Source organism: Struthio camelus, chromosome 2 (assembly GCF_040807025.1).
Source record: "Struthio camelus isolate bStrCam1 chromosome 2, bStrCam1.hap1, whole genome shotgun sequence".
Classification (NCBI taxonomy): Eukaryota; Metazoa; Chordata; class Aves; order Struthioniformes; family Struthionidae; genus Struthio; species Struthio camelus.
The window spans coordinates 136,717,405-136,741,341 of record NC_090943.1 but is presented as its reverse complement, the minus strand read 5'-3'; the positions used below and the strand labels follow the sequence as shown (position 1 = coordinate 136,741,341).

The 23,937-nt window shown below is 40.6% G+C and overlaps 1 protein-coding gene across 7 annotated transcripts in view; it reads right to left on the bottom strand.

Annotated features, from left to right (window-relative positions):
• PLAG1 (PLAG1 zinc finger) overlaps positions 1–23,937 on the bottom strand; it is a 53,457-nt gene that overhangs the window by 20,602 nt on the left and 8,918 nt on the right. For 2 of the 7 annotated variants that reach the window (XM_068932672.1, XM_068932677.1), the window contains exon 2: positions 5,225–5,629. The exons of 2 other annotated variants lie outside the window; for them this stretch is intronic. The gene's annotated coding sequence lies outside the window, so the exon portion shown is untranslated. Of the gene's footprint in view, positions 1–646; positions 721–5,224; positions 5,630–23,937 lie in introns of those variants that run through there. 3 more of the 7 variants (XM_068932674.1, XM_068932678.1, XM_068932675.1) reach the window with 3 other exon arrangements.

Genomic DNA, 23,937 nt, shown 5'->3' with positions numbered 1-23,937 from the left:
CCGTCATTTGGGCTCGGACAAATCCTCTCTCCTACCTCAACGTTTGCTCGCTGTAAAACAATACCCGTACCACTAACACCTAACACAAGCTCAAATAAGGAGGACAAGGTGATAGGAGGAAGTGTTTGAAAAATTGCAGTGGCACATAGAAGCTGACATGAGGTTAGGTTAGATGGCTGGAAGCTCACACTTGAGACAAATACACAACTCGGACAGACATAAAGTCACTGAGAGAAAGGGGAGTCTTCCCTGCACACATGCCACATACTGAGTTTACATGGTAACTCTATACAGCAGTCCAAAGAACGTAGCAGAAGCCCAGTCCTGCCCTTAATCACACAGTTGGAAGAATGCTGCCTGGGGGTGAAAACTGTGACAAGGTTTAGCTTTGCCTTTTTTCGTAACCTTGGATTTTCATATGATTTATTGGTGCTATTCCAATTAAAATGCTGATCCTGATTTCTCTGGTTGCTCTCCCTCCCATCCCAGCCCCCCAAGAAAGGCAGAAAGTAAGAAAGAATGTCCAATTTCCAAGCAGCAGCAAATCTTCTAACACATCCTACTGTCGAGAAACTGCTGCTCTATGTGAAAGAAAATGACTTGATAGATTGCTATAGTTTTACATTAAATAAAAAGTGTCACTTACATTTAGTCAAGATGGCCTTTGCTACTACTGCTGTAGCTCTGATGCTGGATGATTGTATCAAGTGACCCTACAAGCTAAAATACAAAAGCCTTAGGAAAGGATAACTGAAGATGCAGAATATTTAGGGTAAAAACAAAACATACATTCTGAGAGAGATACAATGGGTTCTGTTGTATTAAGCCTCAGGAAATACTCTATTATTTGTGCACCTGTTTGTGTGTGTGTTTGTGCGTGCGTGCGTGTGCGTGTGTGTGAGAGAGAGAGAGAGAGAGAGAGAGAGAGAGAGAGAGGGAGGGAGGGACAGACAGACAGACAGACAGACAGACAGACAGAGAGAATTAAGAGAGCATGGCGTAAAGGGACAATTTCCAGTGACAGAATAAAACCCTTTTGGGGCTGTTCAGTTAGTGCAGCAAAGTTGTTATTAATAAGCCTTTCGGAACCTGCACAGTTCAGGTATCAAACAGATTTCTGATTCAGTTCACACATACCAGCTTTGTCTACGCAATGATGCTAACATAAACATAGTTACTTTATTCTGACCATACAGACTTCACAGAGTGTTTCCACGCCATTCCGTTAGGAGAGCATCCGTGTTAAGGTGGTAGGCGCATAGTCCTGCATTTGCCCCAGCTTGCCGTTCAGTACTCCAAGCGGTGCATTCATAGCGCTGTGCTCCAGTTTGTCATGCAGCACATTTTGGGATGCATGCCAGAATCTATAAGAATTCTGACATTTGATGTCAAATTTATGAACAGTTAAAAGCAGTCATGCATAATTGACAGCTACACATGATTGGACATAGCGGAGGGAGATGAAGCTGGGCAGTTAGCATTCAGAAGAGTCACCTGGAGCACAATTTTTTGACTCAGGTGACTGGCAATAAATACTAGGTTCAGGCAACACAAGAACTTCCTGGAAGTCTGTACAGCTTTTGTCCTGGAGCTGCACCAACAGAAAACTAATGTGGGAGCTCCTATCAGCCTGATGAAATGCCATAACCGCATAGATAGTCACCAAACATCTTTACCATTAATCATGAGGTAATCAGTCTATTACTAGCAGCACACCTGATTTAGCAAGGCTGACAGTAGCATGAGGAGGTTGCTCCACCTCATGTCACTGCATCGGAGGTCACAGACAGCTTTGAAGGGATAGGGTTCCCAACTGGCACAAAACAGCCTGCAAAACACACATCTGCCCCCCTACTCTATCCCATCTGCACCTCCCAAACACACAGGCATAGGACATCATCAATAAAAAGGCCTATTTCTCCACAGTCCTACCAGACACTGTTTATCACAGTAAGCATTCACCAACACCAATAACGTGTGGCCTGTGATTAAAGACCTCTGTTTTGCAAGGTAATTTTTTTCTCCATAGTCCAAGACATTAGTGCAGTGAAGAGTTCTCCTCTCTTTCAAGGCAACTTAGCTTAGCCTCTGCTTCCCTGAGTTATAAGCCCACATTAAATGATGGGAGAAAAACATATGCAAGACTTTGCCTTGAACAGCTGCAGACTGCCAGTGTGGCAGGATTTCAGGAAGGCAGAAGGAAGATGGCGACAAAAAGGACAGAATAAAAATATGCTCTTTTGACTGTATGGCATGCATCAATGTTTCATGCACATTATGGGAAAAACATCCTGGAGGGTAGATGGAAACATGAAATGGAGATGCTTTTCTAAGTCCTAGAGAATGTATTTCTTTAAAGTGCTTTCCAACAAGATGCATGAGCTCTTTCCCTCAGTGTAAAAAGTAGCTCTGCACTAATGAAAAATTTGCAACCAAAAAAAAAAAAAAAGGAAGGTTTCACTTGTTTAATTTTATTTTTAAAATGTTGTGAAGAGATGAGTATTACAATATTTGTGTGCTGAATTCATTTTCCAGACAGGCATTTAGGAATTTGACAAAAGAAATTTGATTCATTTACTGAATTAGTTGATGGTGCTTTTTCAATGAAAAAATAACAGCCACACAAACGAAATAGGCAGTGCAAGGAGTGCTCCTCTAGGTGACGTGCACAAGATCCTGAATACTGTGAGGAAACATTTCTAATTAGCTCAGCTGAAATAGTGGTCTCAATATGAGCTGTCTTTTACTTTTTGCAAGGTGTTGAAGGTAGGGGCAAAGTGCTTGACCAGTGTTTTGTTACAACTGCTTAGCACCTTTGTATTGCCTGCTTCTTGTCTCCTTCCAGAATCACATAATCCATTTCAATCTTCTGGGAATTCTCCGGGAAACCCTCCTTTCACAACTCTGCCTTTGCAGCCTCCTGCTGAGCTGAGCTGACAATTTCAAGGTTCAGATCCACCTTTTGTTTATCTTCTGAAATCTGATGGCTATTTTTTAGCTAATAATTCCCCTCTTCATATGGGCTGCATCATTATATATGCTAAGAGAAATCAGAAAAAATAAGATGTTACTAGTCACCCCACTCCTTATAAACTCTATTTTAAAAAGGCTACTTAGTTTCCCTCATCACCACATTCAAATTCTTTCCTCCTAAGTTTTCTTCTCATCGTGTTCCCTTCAAAAATGCAAGATTCTTTTCAAATTACTTTCACATACTACATATATATTGTTATAGGTTTTTCTGTGGCATGTGTTACAGGGTGAGCAGGTTGCCGTTGTTTTAAATCTTGAAGTGCCACGACACAGTTGGATAGGCATTTGAACATAAAGTTTTTTTTAAAAGAAAAAAGTCACAAGGCATTACATTCATTCGTAACTGCAGCTCCTTATGCTGGAGGGTATTAATCTCTGTCAAATTTCTGGGAGATACAAGGGCCTCGTTTATAAAGACAATAGACAAATTGGGATAACACACTGCAAGGCTACCTATCAACAAGCATAATCTAGGAGTGCTAGACGAGCATTTCCTAAAGAAAAAAGAAAAGAAAAGAAAAAAACCCCAAACCCCTAAAACAAAAATAACAAAAAAAACCCCCAAACTGCTTTACCTTTCCATTTTTGTGTCAAACCTCCCCGCTACACACATGCATATTCCCTTTTCACTCATTTTCTGGCTCCTACTGTAAAGCATATTGCAAAATTAAGAAAATTCTGTAGTAGTTTTTCTATATTCACAAGTCCACTATAAAGTTTTAAAATAGCAGAGCAGTCTAAATTCAATCTCAGCAAAAATTTGAGCATGCTTTTATATCTGAAACTGTGTTAAAAATTCATAAATACCCCATGCATGGCCAAGGTCTGGAGCAGGGGGCAGCATAGCCAAAGCTGGGGAAGACTGCAATTGGTGAAGAGGAAATGAAAGGAGACCAAACAGCTCAGAAAGAAGGCAGGAAAATGCAACTCGTGTTTGGGACTGGCATCGCAAAGAAGTAAGGTGTTAAAGCTTTAAGGTAAGACTGATGAAAAGGATGTCATTTCAGCTTCGTGGGGAGCAAGACTAAAAGAAACCCAATCAGAAAAAGGCACAAGCATGAAGAAGTGTGGCCAAGATTTGTGGTATTTGTGAGGTCGGATACTAATGAGATAAAACTACAGAACTTTGTGTCACCAGCACAGATGTCACAGATGACACTGGCGGGAGGTTAAATCTGTGTTCCTCAAACTGAAGGACCGACCACACGGGCAGAGGGCAGGGACGAGGGGTGCAGGCAGGAGCAGGAGGAAGAAACATGAAGAGTCCCATGTAGGTCCATCCGTCCTCTACATCTGTGCCTCCCTCAGGACATGCACTTCTCTCTACTCTCCAAATTCTCTTCCTCTTGCAACTCTATGAGGGGCACTGCACTTTCTTCGAGAAAAGGGGGAGCGTGGAGGCAAGCTGTAGCATCGCTGTGGCTTGGTCAGGACATGCGTGATCCTTGCAGTGGCAAGCTGGCAGGGCAGGGTGCTTTCTCCTCCCAGCTCCGTACCTTCCCCATGGCCCTGGGGCTCCCCAATGAAGGCAAGGAGAGAGCAGGGTGTTTGGTGGCTGCGTCAGCACTGTCAGCACGGTCACTTTGCTCTGTCTAGAGAACTCCACCCTTACCAAATAGGGTAATGTAGCCCTGGGATGGAGCTGCAAAGATTTAGGCAGTGAAGACAACCTACTGCCATTCCCCATAGGATGGATCTCTTACACAGAGGATAGAGTGCACAGATAGTAAGGGGAAGGAGGAAAAGATATGGAGACACAATGGAGCTGACATAGTAAAGATTTCAAGATATCCTTCAGTAAACCAGGATTCATAAGTAGGTAAGGTTAGCCCAGTGAAGACTAAATAGAATTGACTGGATTTGACACCAAGAATTTGGGGTGGAGGGGGGTGGCAGAGTGGGATATCAGCGGTAAAGGTTGTTATGTTCTGGATGACAAGGTAAGGGAAATGAAGGCACGTAGGGGTGGTAGCTGGAGCACAGAAGTTTGGAGATGGTCAGGAAGTATATAGATGTGGAAGAGGGGCCCAAAACTAATCCTAAAACAAAGAGGTGTCTCATCTGACCTGGAGGACTGCTGAGTTCAATGGCAAGTGGAAGAGCCACTACCGGAGCCAGAGAGCCCTACCCCAGAAAAAGTAGTTTAAATCCTGCTGTGAAATTATTGTGCAATTGGGCATGCAATACTTACTGGATCGGTTTCTTTCTCCAGCTTCTGCAGGATTCTGTAGTTACTTCCTGGGTATTGCTCCCACCTGATGAGTCACAGTGCTTCCTGCAGCCCCAGACCCCAGCCCGGTCAGACTGCATGGCATTGGTGATGCTATTGAGCTTTATTTGGTGGGCATTCACCTGCTTATCTTGGGGTCCTGCTGTGGCACTGTTCACTATCCGGAAAAAAAAAAAAAATCGCGTTCCTGGATTTGGTGGCAACGTCATTTGCAAAAACCACAGCCCAGAGAATTTATGAGCGCTGCTCAAGAATCCCGTTGCGTTTCTTGGTCTTCTGATACTTCCTTTATGGTCCTTTGTGTTGATTCATTCCTGGGGCCAGATTTAGGTGTGCTCTTGCACTTTCTTTTATACGAGCAGTGACCTGTAAAAGTTCGTCCTATAATGATTCTTATCTGGGTAGGGTCAGACGTACATGAATCAGAGGCATGTGGCCTTTATAGACTCTTCATAATTGTAATAACTCATTATAACCAACTTGTTTATGATCATTATCATAAGGAGCCCTCTTAGCTGCCTGCCAACACTTATATAGCATTTACCTCCAGCCAACATGATCTTGGAGTAATGAAGGACATAGGTAGTACGCCAGGTGTAAAGAAATACAGCACAGAAACTCTACTATTGCACATTATTAACTCACAGAAACCTCAGAGTGTAAATTAACTCATGGCAAAATGCAATTTGCTGCATTTACTGTAGTAAGCAGTCTTTCTTAGTACACTTTTAAGAATTAAGTTCAGCATGGACCCCAGATGCCGTAAGAGGACCTACAGCTTTTCAAAGTAACAGCCTACTGTAGACAAAGCCATAGTAAGTTGCTTTTGTTATTATTTCCCAGTGATCAACAGTCTAAACCTTCTTTTCCTCTACTTCCTTTTTAAGGTTACAAACGAACAAGTCTACCTACTATTTGCTTGAGTGAGTACTATGCTTCCATACTTTGAAAAGCAAAAAAGACATAAAACAAGAAAATGCAATACATTTTTGCATGCAGTTTCTCTCCTTAGGGTAAATCTTTCTTTCAATATACAGGAAGAATATCGTGCAGAAGGTTAAAAAAAAAAAAAAAACCACAAAATATTACTCATCAACCTCTGACTTTAAAAGCCTACTCTAATAGATAACAAATGTTTTTTGGCAACTGTAGTAATTGTTTTCAAGAGCGTCTTCTCTAAGCCACTGAGGTGCCAAAAGAACAGGTCAGGTGAACACGCATTCCTAGTGGACCCTGGTCCCATCTCTAACATTCTCCTCTGTAATTCTGAGCAAAGGGAGCTAATATCTGCCACACATCAGCTAGTGCATTTTGATCAACTCTCAATCCTTGCTTAAATAGAGGCAAAACCACTTAGTTACATCCCGTCTGCCTCCCTGCCAAGTATTCTCTTCTCTTGCAATCTGACACGACAGTCCCTAGTTTCTAACACGCAGCTCTACCCACTCAGCTATTGCAGATTCTCTACTGTCCATCAGCAACACAGCGTCACAATCCTCCTTCAAAGATTTCACTACTCCAACGGCAAGACCTGAGCAATCGCTTCAGTTCTTTACTGCAAAACACCATAGTCATTGTGCACCGTGAGTTAAGTGTTGAAGCTTTCTATTAGATATACAGGCTGTTCATCATCTACAAAGCACTGGATGTCAAGGAGACACCACTACAGATAAAACCAGCACTTATTTGGAGACATCATTAGCGATTTACAGGAAAATGTAATAAACAGGTCACATATGAATCTTAAGAAGTCCGATCAGCTGAAGCGCTTTGTGGCTAACTGGATATTTCAGCTATCTTCATTAACTTCAGTATTGCACCAAATGCTGTAAGAGAGCGATAGATCACTAATGCCAAGTTAGTCATTTTCAGTAACAGTTCTCATGGAATTTTTTCCCTCTAAATAATCAAAACAATTGGTCATTGGACCTTATAAGGAAAAGTGCCATAGCAAACACAATTTCATAAAATACAGCTGTTTTAACTTTGGGACTCTCTCCAACATACCTACAACACCTGAATTTGGGGGTTGCCTTTTCTTTTTTTTTTTTTAAAGAAGTAGCCAAGAAAATACCATTAAAATAATCAGCAGAAGGGTAACTTGGTCACATTATTTCTTCTGTTCTTATACTAGTGAGTGACAATCGAGCCACAGCATAGCAAATCTCAAACTAATAAATACAAACGCTTTATTTTTAAACAGCAAAGTATCAGCCTGTGTGATCTCCTGCTAGAAGACAATATATACAGTTATACAGACAACACATACAGATAAATGGATCGTCCAGAAATATAATAGGATTTTCGGAGGCCTTCAGAAAAATAATACAAACCCTCTCTTTCCAGGACAAAACCAAACCGACAGACAGTTCAGACAGGATTTCCCCCCCCTTTACCTTATAGTCACACTGACTACTGAAGCATCTGATAGCAGCTAATATTGAGACAACATACAGGACTAGACAGAACAGTAGTCGCAATTCCTCTGTCATATCAGATCTATGGAGGATAACACTTTTGTGAACTCCAGGTAGCAACCTCCCATCTCTCCAGAGCATCTTTTGAAACAGGCAGTCGAGCTTGCCTTGAGTATAGCCGAGTATATGTTTTAAGACCTCGGGCACTGGGATACCTGCCAAGTCACAACAAATATGTACACATAATCTAATCTACTTAAATTTTGAGTGGAAGCTCTGTGCCCTTTAGATATACCCCTCAAGGCTACGAATAGCATACCTGTTGGACAGGATGAAGTTTCCCTGTGTAAGTAATAACCGAGCTCTTCTGGCAGCTAACCACCCCTGCCAGCTTCTTCCAAAATCAAACAAAGATTGTGGAGGCAGGAGGATGGGGATGAAGATGAGGAGACAAGGGGATAGGGGCAACAGAAGAGTAAGGAACAGGAAGCATGGATGAATCATAAGCAGATTATGAACAACAAGGCTCTCTTAATTGGACAATTATAAGAAAGAAACCTCTTTCCCCCCGCCACCCCACTGTTTTATTTGGCAGATAACAACGTCAGAGAACACTGCGAAGAAGAGGAGAGGGCCTAAAAAGACAAGTGAAGCAAAGCAGAAGCAAGGCAGCAGTTTTAACGTGCAAGGCAACACTCACTGTTCAACATATTTGAATACAGAGAGGATTATTTACAAGCTGGTTATGGTCACTTTTGCTTAGGAAAAAAGAAAATAAAATGAATCTAGAAACCAAAAGCATCCAGAAAAAAAGGTAACGAAATCCTCAGAAGACTGTCCTGGCTTCTACAGATAAAAATAAACAAAACAAAAACTCAAGCAGTTCAGTATACTGATGAATAAAAACTAATAGGGCATATCTTGACAGCACACAACAGTAAATAAATAATTGCATTGCCTTCTAAAACAGGGTATGTTACCATTTTGCTTTAAAAGCACGTTACCACCAAGTTTGAAATTTCATATAGCACTTGTTTCTATGACCTGTGAACTTTCTGTTAAGAAAAGCTGAACAACTGGATAAATTTTAATGCAAGATCTTTGCAATTGGACTCGTACAGAAGATTTTCACTGGCAGCCTTATTTACTGCCACTAACCAATCTCTTACAATAAAGTGTCCACTAATCCTTTAAAAAACTCGGTCAAACTTGCACACAATAATAGACAGACTTATCTGAAGTAGATCTGGTGCGACGTACACCACTTGCTCGAGTAGGATTTTTAACTCGCAACAGATAATGTTACAACTGCAAATTTCAGACTGCAACTGTCCTGCGTACATACCTCTGAATAGCAGAGGGCAGGCGAGGGAGATGTGGAGACTCATGCCCATGCTACCAGCGTGCGTAAGCACACAAACAAACATTCCTCAGGAGAAAAAAAAAAAAATACTTGCAAGAATTGTGAACACGAGGTAAGGATGCATGAAGAGCTAATACTGGATAACAAAGTCTGACAGCACGGCACCCACCCAAGCCTTCTATCATAAAGAACACATGAGAAAGTAACACACAGAAACTTGGCTGCAGAAACTGTATTTCTTTCCTGCCCCCTATCATATCACAGAAGTCTGCAGAAGGAAAGAAAGGTATGCCTCCCCTTCTCCTGCAGAGAGAGCTGGAAGCTCGTCTTACTAAACCACACTTGCTACGTATTACTGACCACACACAACTCCCTCATTTCTGGCCTGTAGTGATGATAATCTTCCGCTAGCGCCCCCAAACATACTGTTTTCTCCCAGCACAGCCAATTAGCCCAAGCTGCAACCATGACTAGTGCTGGGGGGAAACATCTGCTAGCGGGATGGGTACAAACTGATCCAAAAGAGTTCAGATTATGGGATGGAACGGCTAAGAAAAAAGGCTCGATGCTGACAAGAACAGGTACAAAAAGGCTGATGATTTCAACATGTCCCTTTCTGAAATCATCAGCTTACCAAAGCAGGGAGGTGCTTTCAGAGGAGTCTGTCTCCCAAACAGGAGCTCAGAAAAGGTCAGCCACGTGCATTTCAGTCTCGCTGCTACCACAGTTGTCACAAAAACTTTAGAGTTCTTCCTCAAAATCTTGCACTTGCAAAGAAGACGGCTCAAATTTACGCTTCACTTTAATTACAGGGCCACAGAAACCAGCACTGTGAGACCACGCTATTTTTTTTTCCTTTAAACACTGTAGAATCGCTCAGCAAGATCTAGATACGGCACAGGTAATTGCTGGCAGTTACCATCATCTGATTTCTCATCGGATTCGATAGCTCGCTTTGCCAGTGGCTTCAGCAGTTACTTTCTCCTCTCTGGATCCAGTCCCCAAAGCAAAAAGCAAAAGCAGCTATCTCCACAACTAGCTAACTTCACCTGAAGTGAGTGTCCTGTTTACTGTAGGTCAACTGCTGGGCAGAGGCAAACGTGCGGTGCCACCACCCCAGGCTGTCTGGGTACAAGCTACTACCGCTCAGCTGCAGGCTGGGCTCTGCAGTGAAAGCAGGGTCAACCGACTACAACCAGCTCTGCAGCAGGGTGCGCTACCTCTGGCGTAGCACTTCGGCTAAGGCTTTTGGATTGGGCGCGGACACATCTATCAGCCCAGAGCACGGGCTGACAGAAGCGCAGTTATTTTGGAGGTGCTTCCACGTTCAGTTTAAACCAAGCTCCAGTGCTTCCCCTCTCCTTCCTTTGCTTCTTACACCGGCACTCGTCTGACCACACAGTGTACCCGGCTGGAGAGCTGAAGCAGTCAAGAGTTAACGCTACAAAAAAGGCAGTTTGTTTTCACGCAGCTTAGGTCTTTGAAGTGGCCTGGTGCCAGCACGAGAGAAGAGGGAGAGAAGAGCCATCGCGGGTGAAGGGAAGAGCAGGGCCTACTGCAGCCCTAACTCAAAGCGTAAATTACCAAGAAACCGCACCTACGATTTCCTACCGTCTCTTGTCATTGACCACATTGCCTGTCACTCCAGTGTCAGGAACAGCAGAAACGTTAGTACCTGTTAAACTTAAACAGAAACAGACTTGGCATCGCTTCTGGCTCGTGAACACAACAGCTGAGAGCAGGGCAAGGGTACAGTCCTTGCAGAGCAGAGCGAGCACCGCGGACTAACCATTGCAGAGCGTCACGGCACTGCAAGATGCCCTCACCTTACCAGGGATGGCAGCGTTAAATGACTAACCTCATGTTATCAGAGGCACATATATTTTATTGAATAAAATAAGCTTGGTCAGAACCGAGTCTGCCACATACCTATGATTAACAATTACTAACAGCAAAGAGATGCAGTGGGCAACTGTTTCAATTCAGCGCTCCCACAGCAATTAAAATAACACAGATGCTTACAGTCTTCTGCAACAGAGGCAGCTGATAAACCACACAGACCAACACAGGGGACTCTCAAAAGGAATAAAAACAAGTAAAAACTTCCACCCATCTAGTATACCTATTTACCGTTACCTTTCATATTTAAATACTAGAACTATCTTCTGATTTAACAGGAAGCACAGCTGTCATGTGATGAGACCGAAGCGTCTCAGAACAGCATCAAATCCAAAAAAATATTTTGCCCCATTTTAATATTAAAGAAACGTGGGGAAAAGTGATCTGGACATACCTTACATTACGATAGCATGGCCTAAGGCTTAGAGAACAAAAGCATGGAAGGATGAAAACATGAAGGTAAAGAGGAAACAGAATAAAACATAAATGATTTTTAGAAGTTGAACCGTGTCAAACATCTAACGCCTTTCTTTGACATGACAACATATTCTTTAGACAAAAGCAGGGCAACAGCTAACTCAGTAAGAAATGTGATATACTACCACATGAGAAGTAGTTTGTCGAGCTGAGATGACAGGGGTTAGTTCAAGAACCACAAAGCAGGAAAAGCAGCAGCTCAAAAGGAGATGAGAACAGATTTCTTTCTGAAAGGTGGAAGGATGTTATTTTTGGAATTTTGCCAAGATCAGTCTTCAGGTTTTTTTGATTCAGTATTTTCATTTAAGATTTTTTTTATGCCCTTAAGAGAACAGTACAAAAATCTATGGAAAATACAAAACTAGGAGGCATCAGCAGTACGGCACAGACTGAAACAACCTACAGGAAAAACTGACAAATGCCAAGGACGGCTGCAACAGAAATGGGACGGAAAGTAACAACAAGGGACAGGGCAGAGACAATAACTTCTGCTGAAAGGTGAGGAATCACCAGTTGGAAGCAACAGAGAAGGAGAAAATCTGTGTATAATCATCCTATGAGCAGCTAATATAAGCCACTAACGAAAGCTGGCTGAGAAAAGAAGAAAATACGATGATTCAAAAAAGCAACTATTTCCAAGGCAGAAAAGAACACAGAGATGCCATTATCGCAGACTAGCGAGATCTTGCTGAGCACACCCTGTATAAATCTGGTAATACATATTCACAAAAGATTTATTTGGTGTATCACAACAATACAGCAGACAAAAGTCACAAAAGGTCTTAATACCAGAGAGGAAACTAGCAGGGTCAGCATAAAGAAAAACATGCAAGTTTACTATGAGTAAGTTTAGGCTGGAAATTAAAAGGGCTGCAAACCAAAAAAACTTTGCTTTTAAGTGCACATGCCAAAAGATAGGGATGTGAAGAGTAGAAAAATGTAACTAGTTTGCAAGTGGATCTATGCAAGTTTACAAACAGACAGATATGGTTGCCTATGACAGCCAGACATTTGGTTCAGTGGCAGCGATTGAGCCCAGTTCTGCGTCCCTGACTTCTCCTCAGACCACAGCAATGGTCCCACTGGGGCAGACCAGAAGTCCATCCACCCAGCATCCTCGCTCCAGCAAGCCAGCAGCAGATCACAAGGAAGTAGCATAGGACAAGGCAAGCACGTGGAATTTTGGGGGAAGTATCACCATTTGTGGTTTAGACATTTCCTGAGCCAGATGGATTTAACAGCCCTCAAAGGATTTCTTCTCTACTAATTTGTCCAATCTCTTTTTGTGCCCATGTAAACATTTTCACCTGCAACACCCCATGGCAAGGAGCTCCACAGCTTTGCTACACGTTTTATTAATAACCACTTTCTTTTAGCTTGTTTCAAACCTGTCACCTGCTATTTCTCCCTCCCCTCAGCGAAAGGTTTCGTTCCTCATTCATCCCATCTGTATCACTCGTGATTCCTCTATGATCATCTGTCTACAATATGAAACTCGTATGAATTTTCCCTTTGTAGTCTCTTTTCCAGGCTGAAAGGTATAAGACTACTTAGGCCCTTCTTCAATGGAAACTGTTTCACTACTTTGATCACATTTATCACCTTGTCCTGTATTTTCTCCATTTTAGATATATCTCCTGTGACAAGATAAGACCAGAACTACTTGTGGTATTCAAACACTGACACACCATGGATCGTTGCCTGTTTTTATTCCTTTCCTAATAATTCCCAACATTCACTTAAGAACTACAGAACAGTAAGCTTGACAACTACATCAGGCAAATCAGTAGAAACGTTAATAAGAATAGGATGGGACAAATGAATAAATATGACATATTAGTGAGAGACAACTCAGCTTTTGCAAAAGGAAATCAAGCTCCACAAAGCAAGTCGAGTTATTTGAAGGAATCAACAAACATGTAGATAAGGGAGATCTGCTGAAATGCGAGTGTACCTGCATTAAAGCGGGTAGAGACTGACAAATGAAGGCGAACAGACAGGTTGTTACTGCCTCTTCCAATAAAAGAACTGGAGACATCAAATGAAATTACCAGAATGCAGGTTCAAGAAGAAAAGATGCTGGATCTTCACATCTTCATGCTGTGGAACTTCTTGCGACAGGGTGTTTAGACACTTAGAAGTTTACAAAGGCTCAAGAGGTCACTGGGAAAGTTCATGGAAAAAGTCCACTAAGGATTAGTAAGCACAAAAACACCGTGTCTGGTTCAGGAAACCCTCAACCAGCAAATTATTGCAGACTGGGAAATTACTCTGGGAAAACTATCACTACATGCTTGCCCTGCTCCCGTGTCTTTCACTACACATTTGTTTTTTTGACTATTAGGAACAGAATACAGGACTTGACATGCACACAAGTGCCACTGCGGTTATTAAAACACACACATGCATAGAATTTGATCAGCATTTATCAAGTTGATTAAATACAGTATTTTACATCTTGGGACTCAATTGCATTGATAAGACCTGGAGATAATGGTTCTCTATCAACCCTTGATTTTAAAGCAGGAAAATAATTACTGTGTTAATTTACACAAGAACTGACACTGCTGGCAGTAGGTTCAAACACCAACTGAAACCCAGAATATTTTACTACTGAAAGAATTAGTACTATCACATTTTGTTTTGCTGCCTGACACTTGCCATTATAAGACAACCTCTTCTACATAAGACAACTCACAGCTTTGCCAAACTGCCATCACCTGGGCTGAAATTTCACAAGTTAGTGTCTGCTTCTGTGCTTTGCTTCTTTACTTTGATTCATTCAAAATACAGCCATTTCAAAAAATAAAGGCTAACGTTTAAAAAAAAAAAGTTTAGTCTGTGTCCAAAAATACTAGTGGTTTCTTCCTAGCAGAGTTCTGAACCTCTGTCCTTCAGGACGGAGTCTCGAAATTGGATGGAGAGGGTGGCAGAGCTGTAATTCCTGTGTAATCTACCCAAACTTGGCCAGTTGTTGGCTGCTTGTTCTGCAACCACTCTTCTCATTCAGAAACTAACCTTTTGCACCAGATAACCAAATGCTGCCCTGGAGAACTGGATTCTTCTCAGCTTCAACTAGAGATTCTCTACGTCATTCAAACTGAACACTACAGAAGCTGCCATTAATTTTCCGGGTCCTTGGCATGGGTCTACAAGCAGGAATTATGCTGAAATGCTTAATGCAGGCAGTTGCAGTGGAAGTCACTGAAAGCTGTGTTCTAAACGGATTATAAGGACAATAGTTTTGAGAAACTAGGCCTAGTAATCTCAAAACAGGTTCTCCTGAAAAATGCCACAGAAACTTGATTCTTAAAAAACAACCCTCAGAAAAACACAAGAGCCATTTACTTTGTTTTCACACTGCATTTTATCCTCTACATGCACTGCAAGCTCTCCTGTTTTGCTATTGAAGTGCCTATGGTACAAATGCCATGATGTATGCTGGACAAGTAGTGTCTCACCATCACAAGAGCCAGAAACAACGTACAAGCAACTAGGTATTTCACAAGGGTACAGACTAGCTGAAGGGCAGGATTTCTCAAAGCATCCAGAGCCTGAGGCAAAACATCAAACATGCTAGAGAGCATACCAGAACTCTGTATAAATATGTTCCATTGTCAAGATCCATGTATAAGTTTCTGGCCAGCAAACTGGCTTATGAACTCCCATCTGCAGGACGCATACAGCTCTGAGAACTAGCATCCCACTGTGTATTTTCCTTCAGTGATCTAGGGCCTGAAAAGCAGGATAGCCTAGGAGAGCACATGGCGATGACTGAGAGGAATATAATTCAACTTTGCCTACGTGAGGGACAGGTGGTTTTGTATTTGATACAAGAGCACTAGTGTCGGCCACTGCTGTTAAATTAGCACTGAAAATTAAACAATATGCATATATGTATCTGCAAGTATTTCAGCTTCTTCTCCCCCCCCCCCCCTCCAACCCCCTTTCCTTGCTTCTTGTGTTCTTTTTCTCAAAGTTTAACGCTGTAAGCTTGTCAGGGGACAAATGCCTACTGTGTTTTCTTTTTCAGGCTCTAGTACACTGAATCCTAAAAATGGATACTTTTTTTTTTAAGGACACGAACAAAGCAACACAACTCCTAAGGCCTCCTTTGGTTCTATTTATTCTTACATAGTCATCACTGCTTAGAAACAAACATTCTTCCTGTCCACTGCCCTCCTGTGAAGGACTACAGTATCTATAGTTACTGGAGAAGAGTGCTTCAGATATCTAGGTCCCAATCCCTCCTAGCCTTTATTTTTAAGCTTGCCCCAGAAGGCTTGCTTTCTCAGAGGATACCACAACCAAGATTTCTCTCTTTTCAAAGGCAGCTACTGCAATTCTGTCTTGTCACTGGGAAGCTCATCACTCCTTAAAAGGCTCTGATACGGCAATCACAGCTGAAACTGAAGAGCTAAAGAGTCTCTTCAGATCAGCTTCTCACTTTCAACCCATTTGCCAGATCTCCACTGGTGTGCAAGGAAAGTGGTGAAATTGCAGCTCCAGCCCTTAGAAATGCTGTCAGAGAGCACAGGCTGAGCTTTTCAAAAACAGATGCCAACTTTTTCCCAAACCATTTTTTTCCTTTTCTCAGTTGTAAGTCTTCCTGTCAAAGAAAACATACTGGGCAGGTGGCACACACCACCACAGAAACACTCGCAAAATTCTCTTCAGGACAGAACCAGCCTCAGAAAAAGCGCCTCAGCTTCCTTCAAAACATCCACAGTTTTCTGACAGCCCAGGGACGGAAACACAATGTTGATTCCCCCCGGAAGAATGGAGTGGCAGGGGGAACAGGGCAGAAAAGAACTATATTAAGCAAGATACTGTCCACTCATTTCATACTTTCCTATTCCTACCCTCCTTAAAGATGCCAGCTTAAAAGAGGCTAAGTATGAGATATTCTTACTGGCTGATCTTGCTGGGCTGTTTTCCTTTCGCCATTTGGAAATCAAATGCATTAAAGAAAATACTGTACTTTTGGCTACGTGTAGCTTAAGAGCATTCCTCCCCGGGAACCATGAGGAGCCACTTCCCTCTTTGGTTCAGTGGGGATCGGCAGCACAAATTTGTGGCTTAAAAGCTGTAGGCTCCAAAATTTGGGGCATAATTCTGAAACACACAAACAAATAAACAAGCCAAAGTCCCAGTTCACACAAATATTCTCTCAGGACAGCTGTCTGTGTGTTACTCTCCCAGCTATGCAAAAGGTGCTCTGAACAAACAGAGCGTGCTGCAGAAGCAAGGGAAGCAGCTCAGCACAAGCCGCTGAGGGCTCCTCCGCTGTGCCAGAGAGGTCAAAGCCCAGAAACTGCTGTCACACACAACACAGGACACATACAACACAGGACACCAAAACTCAGGACCTGGAGCTTTTTTGGGAGGTGGACGTTTCTGTTGGTTAAATTCAAGAGAAGTATTAAGAGCAGCATACAAAAATCCACTGAAGCATACAAGCAGTTACTGGTTTCACAGGACCAATAAATTTTGCAGGTATATCTTTGGCCACAATCTGCTAGCGCTTTATCTATAAGCTACTTATCAATACACAAGTATCTCTTTGTTGCCTAGTACTCCTATGTCACAGAGCACCATCAGGCTAAGCAGTGCAGAAATAAGAGCACAAACATTTTTCTTTTGCAACTGATGAGTAATGCATGACTGAAAAATGATGAAGGCAGAGTAGGAAAAAAGAAAAGCAACTTGCTATAGGAAAATAATACATATTTAAAAAGTAGTGAGGAAAGACTCAGATAATAGTGAACCAAATGAAATAAAAAATGGAAGAATTCCTACGAATCAAACATTTCAAAATATTAACGAATAAGAGACTTAATTGCTAAGAAATACAAACATGCAAAAATAAAAGGGCCAGACGAACAAGATATTTTTACAACGTTATTAAAATAATGGTTCACTTTGAGAGGGTAGTTTTCAGATGCACTCACAATTTTAGACAACCCTGCTTCATGTTATCCTTTTTATCTTAGAGATACAAATGAAAACTCTTAGTAAGGAAAGCCGCACAAACTTGGAATAAACATGAAAGAGATTAACAATATAGGAAACAAGTCATTACTAGACAGCAAAAGAGAGAGAAAGTAGAAATCCAGAGACTCTGAAGCAGACAAAAAGAAAAACAAACTGTTTAATCTTTTTGAGGGCAGTAGGACACAGTGAGTAATGCTAGGAACACACACTCCTCTGGTATTCTTTCACTATAGTGAATTTATCAAGGGCTTGACCTCCCGTCTGCCTTGTCTTTTTAAATATAAAAACCCCTCTTCAGTAAATACACTCTCATCTTTAAAGCATAATTCTGCTCTGAAAGTTGACACTAAAAATAGCACCAAGGAGCTCCATATTCATGTCTTCTTGATTTCTGTATCAATTTACTTGATCGCAACAGGCAAGCTTATGTCCTCCGGTCCTCTAGATTGAAAGTCCTTACCAAGTTCGCTTCTGCAGAGGTATTTGACAGGATGACAGTTTTGAGTTTACATTCCTAACTACTAGCTTAAATATCTATCTGTAGCTGTAAATATAAAGGACAAAACATTCATGAATGTCCAGCAATTTTCTTAAGAAAGGAAAGTATCTGAGTAAAAAAAACTAGATTAGGGAAACTCGGTAAAAAAATAAAAAGAATACATATTCCACTAATCCATACTGGCATGCCAGGAAAACTTAAAGACAATTTGGAACAAACTTCACAAATTCTTACAATTAGGAAATACATGAGGAATAACATCATGAATAAGTCTTCAAATTAGCAAGTGACCAACAAGTACACGCTTTGCCAATTTCAGTTCAAATCAAAATACTTCATGATACATAAACATATTTTTAGTACTTCTACAAATAAATGAATTCTTTGGAATAAGATTCTTCACTCACTAACATTTTCATTTTTTCCTGCAGTGTCAGAAACAGCCATTTCAGGATGATTTTTACAAGTCTGCATATTTAAAGGGACAATTAATATGTAACCACATATAACGTTAGACTGTTTGAGAAAGGACAAAACTCTGCTAAATACAAATCTTGAAAAAGGGCTTTTTTCTTCACTTTAAAGACTGTCTAAAATAAGTACGGCACTAACCTGATGACACACTTATTTACTTTATTTTCTTATGCCAGTTATTCGGTTGTTGGCTGTAATACAACTTCATTTAGCAATAGCTTGGACCCCTCAGTAAGGGAATGTGTACATAGTGGCTCTCTAATCTTGCTGCCCAGCTGCTAAGACAGTCACATGAGTCACTTGCTGCCTTTAGAGCAACACACACCACTTGCTGAATTTAGAGACATTCTTCATTTCTGCATTGGCCATATATACAAATTGAGTAATATCCTATCCTAATCACACATAAAACTCTCTAGGTTTTTTTTTTTTTTCCCCAAATTTAAACTGGTGAGTCAAAGAACTTTTTTTTTTTTTTTTAAACACTAATGCAGTTAACAACCCAGCTCCACAAAGTGATTTATGTACTGTTTTTCAGCATTATCATTTTCAATCCAGTTAGGCTAACTTCAGGAATCAGTTCAAATGTAGGTAACTCCAGCTAATTATTCAGTGAAAATAGAGCCTTGGAAGAATGAAGTATCCTATCTGCCAGGAAGATTAAGTATACAGCTTCAGAATAAAACAATTTACAACAATTCCTTCCTTTTCAGGATTTTAAACTGTGACTGTTTGGAACATAATCTTATTCCACAGTCTATTCAAAAATAATTCATATAAAGATTAATATACTTCCATGCAGCACTTTGTTCTACTGAAAAGTAAAACTCCTTGTTGCAAATATTATAATTATTAATATAATCTATATGCACTATTTAGGAAGTAGTCTCACATACAACTACTACACAGCCTTACAACAAAACGTTATTAGGATAACATTCTTTGGACTGTTACTGTATACTCGGTGTGGGCCGTACAGTGTTTTACTTTACTTGTTCCCACATGCTATCTTCTTTCCCATATCCTCCCTGTCTCTCATCATTGGTCTATTCCTTGCAGATGGCTGTATATGTAAGTGATCTACAACACAACATGCTGTGCTACGGTTATACTTTTCATAGACTACTCGGGTAACAAAAGAACGAACCATACTTCGACTTAGAGAGCTAATATCACCAAAAACTAGAAGTCTTCTCGATTATACGAAACACGCCTCTCCAGTTCAAAAACATACTGGCCCAAATTGCAAAAGGCATTTTAACATGTCACTAAGAAACGTATCAAACCTTACCTAACTATTAGTTTCAAGCAGGGCCAAGTTCGCCTCAAAACGTTTTTGGACTTGTTGCCAATTGCATATCACAGTGAGTAACGTCCCAGCTCACCAGTCAGGCAGCAGCAGTTTTTCAAGTTAAATAGTCTAACCTGTCAGATAACATTAAGTAGAGCTCTGTAACTAGCCAGAATAGAATATCAAGTAGTAACAACTAACCACACCTTTTCCTCATGTTGTCATATTGTACCATTTTGAATTAGCGTTTCTAAAAGTAAAGGAAAATGGTTATTGCTAAGCTCTTCCAGCAAACTTTGCAACATAATTCATGTAACTATATGCAAATTATTTGTATTCATCTTCAGTAACTAAAAGATTCTAGTCACAGATGCACAAAGTGGCAGCCAACCTGCAGTCAAACGTCAGCCTAACACACACCTGTATCTGCTGCGCGTACGAGTAACACCGAGGATTTCTGAAGTCAAAAGCCTAGACAGAACTATGCTTTTCAGTTGCACTTTGTGCGCTTTACAGAATTTCCTGCAAAGTCAGTGATACTGTTTCCCATGTTTGCGTGACTCTTTTACAGTCTGGTACACAATCACAAAAATTGAATGAAGAAAATGCAACTGCTAAAAACACTAAGCGGCAGAGGGGCGAGATTATCAACTGAAACTACTACTTCAGACGAGCCTCAAAGTCTTCAATGCATCTGACAAATTCTCACCCTTCCTTACTCTATCTTCCACATAATCAGTAAAGCACTCCATTCAGACATTCAGTTACAACAACACAATAGTCTCTATTAAAATTAGGAATTGTTACCCCCACACACACTCAGAAAAGGTTTTTGCACATGCTATTTTTAATCAACAACTTGTCTCAAATGTCCAGAGTACTTAAAACGGGCCAAACCATACGGACACATAAAGCAGTTCTTGGAAAAAAGGCTGCAATTGGGTAGTGCACATATTATACACTCTATTAAAGAAGCCTCTCTCTGTAAGAATTAAAGCTTATGAATATATTTCTGTAATAATCTGAAACCTTTCAAAGAGACTCTAGTAAGAGATAGCTGCCTAGCATAAAACATTCCCTACAGAATGATGTATAATGGCTTAGTGGATTAGCACGTTAAAGGCATAATCTCCTTTGACACAGCTATTTTTAAATGATCTAAAAATATATATATATATATACACATATCAGTTCTGTCTTTCAAAAAACTTTTGATCTGCTGAGTCAGAGGTGCTATGTATCATAAACACAGCAGAAGCATAATGCTATCTGTCCTCATTTGGAGGAAAAACCACGAGCACAATTCTGGGGGGGGGAAAAAAAAAAAAAATCACAGAACAGAATTCAATTAAAGGCAAACACACCAGAGGGAGACAGTAATTCTGACAAAACAAAACAGTTTATTCTTAGGTACAATCCACAGTACTAGAAAGTCAAGTCTAAAGCCACACAACATTCACATCAAAGTTCTGTAATATACACACCCTATACTGGATTAAAGTGCTGTGTGTTACTACGTCAGTAACATATCCTTATGTATCACTTTTAATTCTGAGTTCAGAGACATAAGAACAACAAATCAGCTCACTAACCTGAACCTTAGGAAGCACGTTCTCATACGCCATCTGCATGTAGCAGAAGCGCTTTGTGTTTGTACAGCTCCAAGAACTAAACAGGGCAGGTTCTGAAGACCTCAGCGTACCTGGGTACCTAAGCTTCTCACCTCAAAAAATGCCATGGATGTATACAGACATAGCATTTAAAAAAATCCTTTAATCTAGTTCTGATGTTTTTTGTTACTGAAAACTACATTCTTCCAAATGTACATTTTATATATATAGATATAGCTAGATAGATAAATAGATAAGAATACAGACATTCCCTTACTGAGGGATTCAAGCTATTGCTAAATGAAGCCATAACCCCCACAACATCTAAGTGTTATTTAGTTGGTTGAAAAATATCACCACTTCAGTATGGCAGTTATTTTTCTTTGCTTTAAAGACAGTCTTAAATTTATTTTCCCAGGATTTTCATTTAGAGGATTTTTGTGCTTTTCAAATACTCTAACTTCATACATGGTTACGCTAATTGCCCTTTTAAGTTCACAGATGTGTAAAAATCATCCTGAAATGTCCATTTTTGACACTGCAGGGGGAAAAATGTGTTGGTGAGTGAAGAATCTTATTCTAAGAATTCATTTATTTGTAAAAGCCACAGTAAAGCAGTTCCCTACTCACACTATGGAAAGAGACCAAACCTTCAGTGCAGGTCTGCTCCTCCCAAATTCAGGACATTGCAGTCCCATCATTAAGCACCATGCCCTGCTGAGTAGCACATGACTCTACCGTTCCAGCATGTTCCCTGCATGATGACCAGTTACCAAAAGATGCTAAAAGATACTAGTTTTAACCTACAAAGCTCTGAATGGTTTTACTCTTGACAACCTGAAAGATCACGCATTTTCATGAATGCCACCGTGAAATTACCTCAATGTGGAGGCATGTTACAATAAAAATAAAAAAAAGAAGTGGAAATATCACTTGTTCCTTAGGAAGCGTTTCAACTTTCACATGAATCTCCTGTTCTGACGCAGGCTGAAATTGCTAGCCTACAGAACATGCAGTTACTACTGTGCAGTTACTAATGATCTACCTAGAAAATGAGAGATGGAAATGATCGTAGTTGGAGAGCAGGAAGGACAGGCTGAATATTTTGGAGGTCACAGGGAAGAACAACTGTCAGCATTCAACTGGATTTTTAAGCTTTGCCAGAGAAACCAGGGACATGTGTTTTTATGGAATATTTCTTCAATTTCCTTTGTTCTGACTTGCAGCAATGCACTGTTGAAGAGGCCAAGGAACCAGGCAAATAACCTGCTCAAGATCAGAAAAAAAGTCTCCTCCTTCCATCTACCAATTCTGTGGCTCAGGTCATTTAATAACTCTGCCAGCCACTGGTATGTACTTCTCAACAAACCTCAAGAAACAGACTTCCTAAACAACTGATAAATGCATCAAGGGGAGGAAAACATATGAAGAAATGTTTATCTCCACGTAACCTGCCTAAATACCCGAAGCAAGAGGGTAGAACACTTCTTCTTAAGACTTAGGTCTGCTATACACCGTGAGGATACACTTACTTTCGACTACATTTTCTCTCAGACCTACACCGGAATATAAAATCACATCATGAATTTACAAAGTTGCTAAATGCAGTTCATACATAAGAGGGATACAAAACACCTCATGATCTCCATCCAGTAGTCCTCTGGAATTTCCTACAAAGGCCTAAGTTACAAAAGTTTGCATGTATATGTACAGAGAATATTCAGAGCACTGTTAAGCAGCAAGAGCCGTGATAAACTGTCACCTGTATTTGGGGAGGAAGAATTGAAGAACGCAGAGCTTAGCTGATTTGTCAAACTACAGGTCTCGCTACCTCAACACAACAAATGTGTTCTAAGCGCTATTTCACCTAGTAGTTAGAGAGCACTTTCAACTTGATAGCAAATTTCTGCCTGCTTTTATGTTTCTTTGTTAAATTATCTGCATAAAACCATCTTTTATGACAAAACATGGAAGCTTTGCTGAAAGGATTATATTATATTCAAGGGCAGGGTGGCAACTAGAACAGTAGCAGGAATACCTCAAAGGGTAGTTTAGAGCATCCATGAAGTCTCTGTGGGTTTGTTCACAGAAATGAGACTTCCTACGGTTCAAAACCCGATGGAAACATTTGGAACAAGGAGCACAATGCTCAAGTCCTTATTCAGACAAAATTTTTAGTGAATTCAGTTTGCCTAATGAAGAACTGCGGAATTTATCTCAAGATAACCGAACATATTACAAGTTTCAAGGAAGCGACGCTGCTGTCCAACAGAAATTATAAATTCACAGAGGACAGATATTTGAGAGACTGAGGGCAGTCAGCAGAGTCCCTTCCTAACTGCACCTCCCTTTTCACTCAAGGCTCGAGAAAAGATGCAGCCTCCTTTTATGTTTGGTATGTTTATTAGGCTAACTTCAGAAAAATAGAAGAGAATCGCATATATTTACCCTTCCCAAATCAAAACACCTTTCTACTCCAATCAAATGAATCGGCTCAAATGCACTTTCCTTTCAGCACAAATATTTAACTATAACGAAGAGTATGAAGTTTGTTTTACACGATGCATAGATAAAAACTGTACTGAAAACCCAAAAGTATTACTCAAGATGGACTTAACTTACTTGTTCTCAAATAATCTGAAGTGGTCGA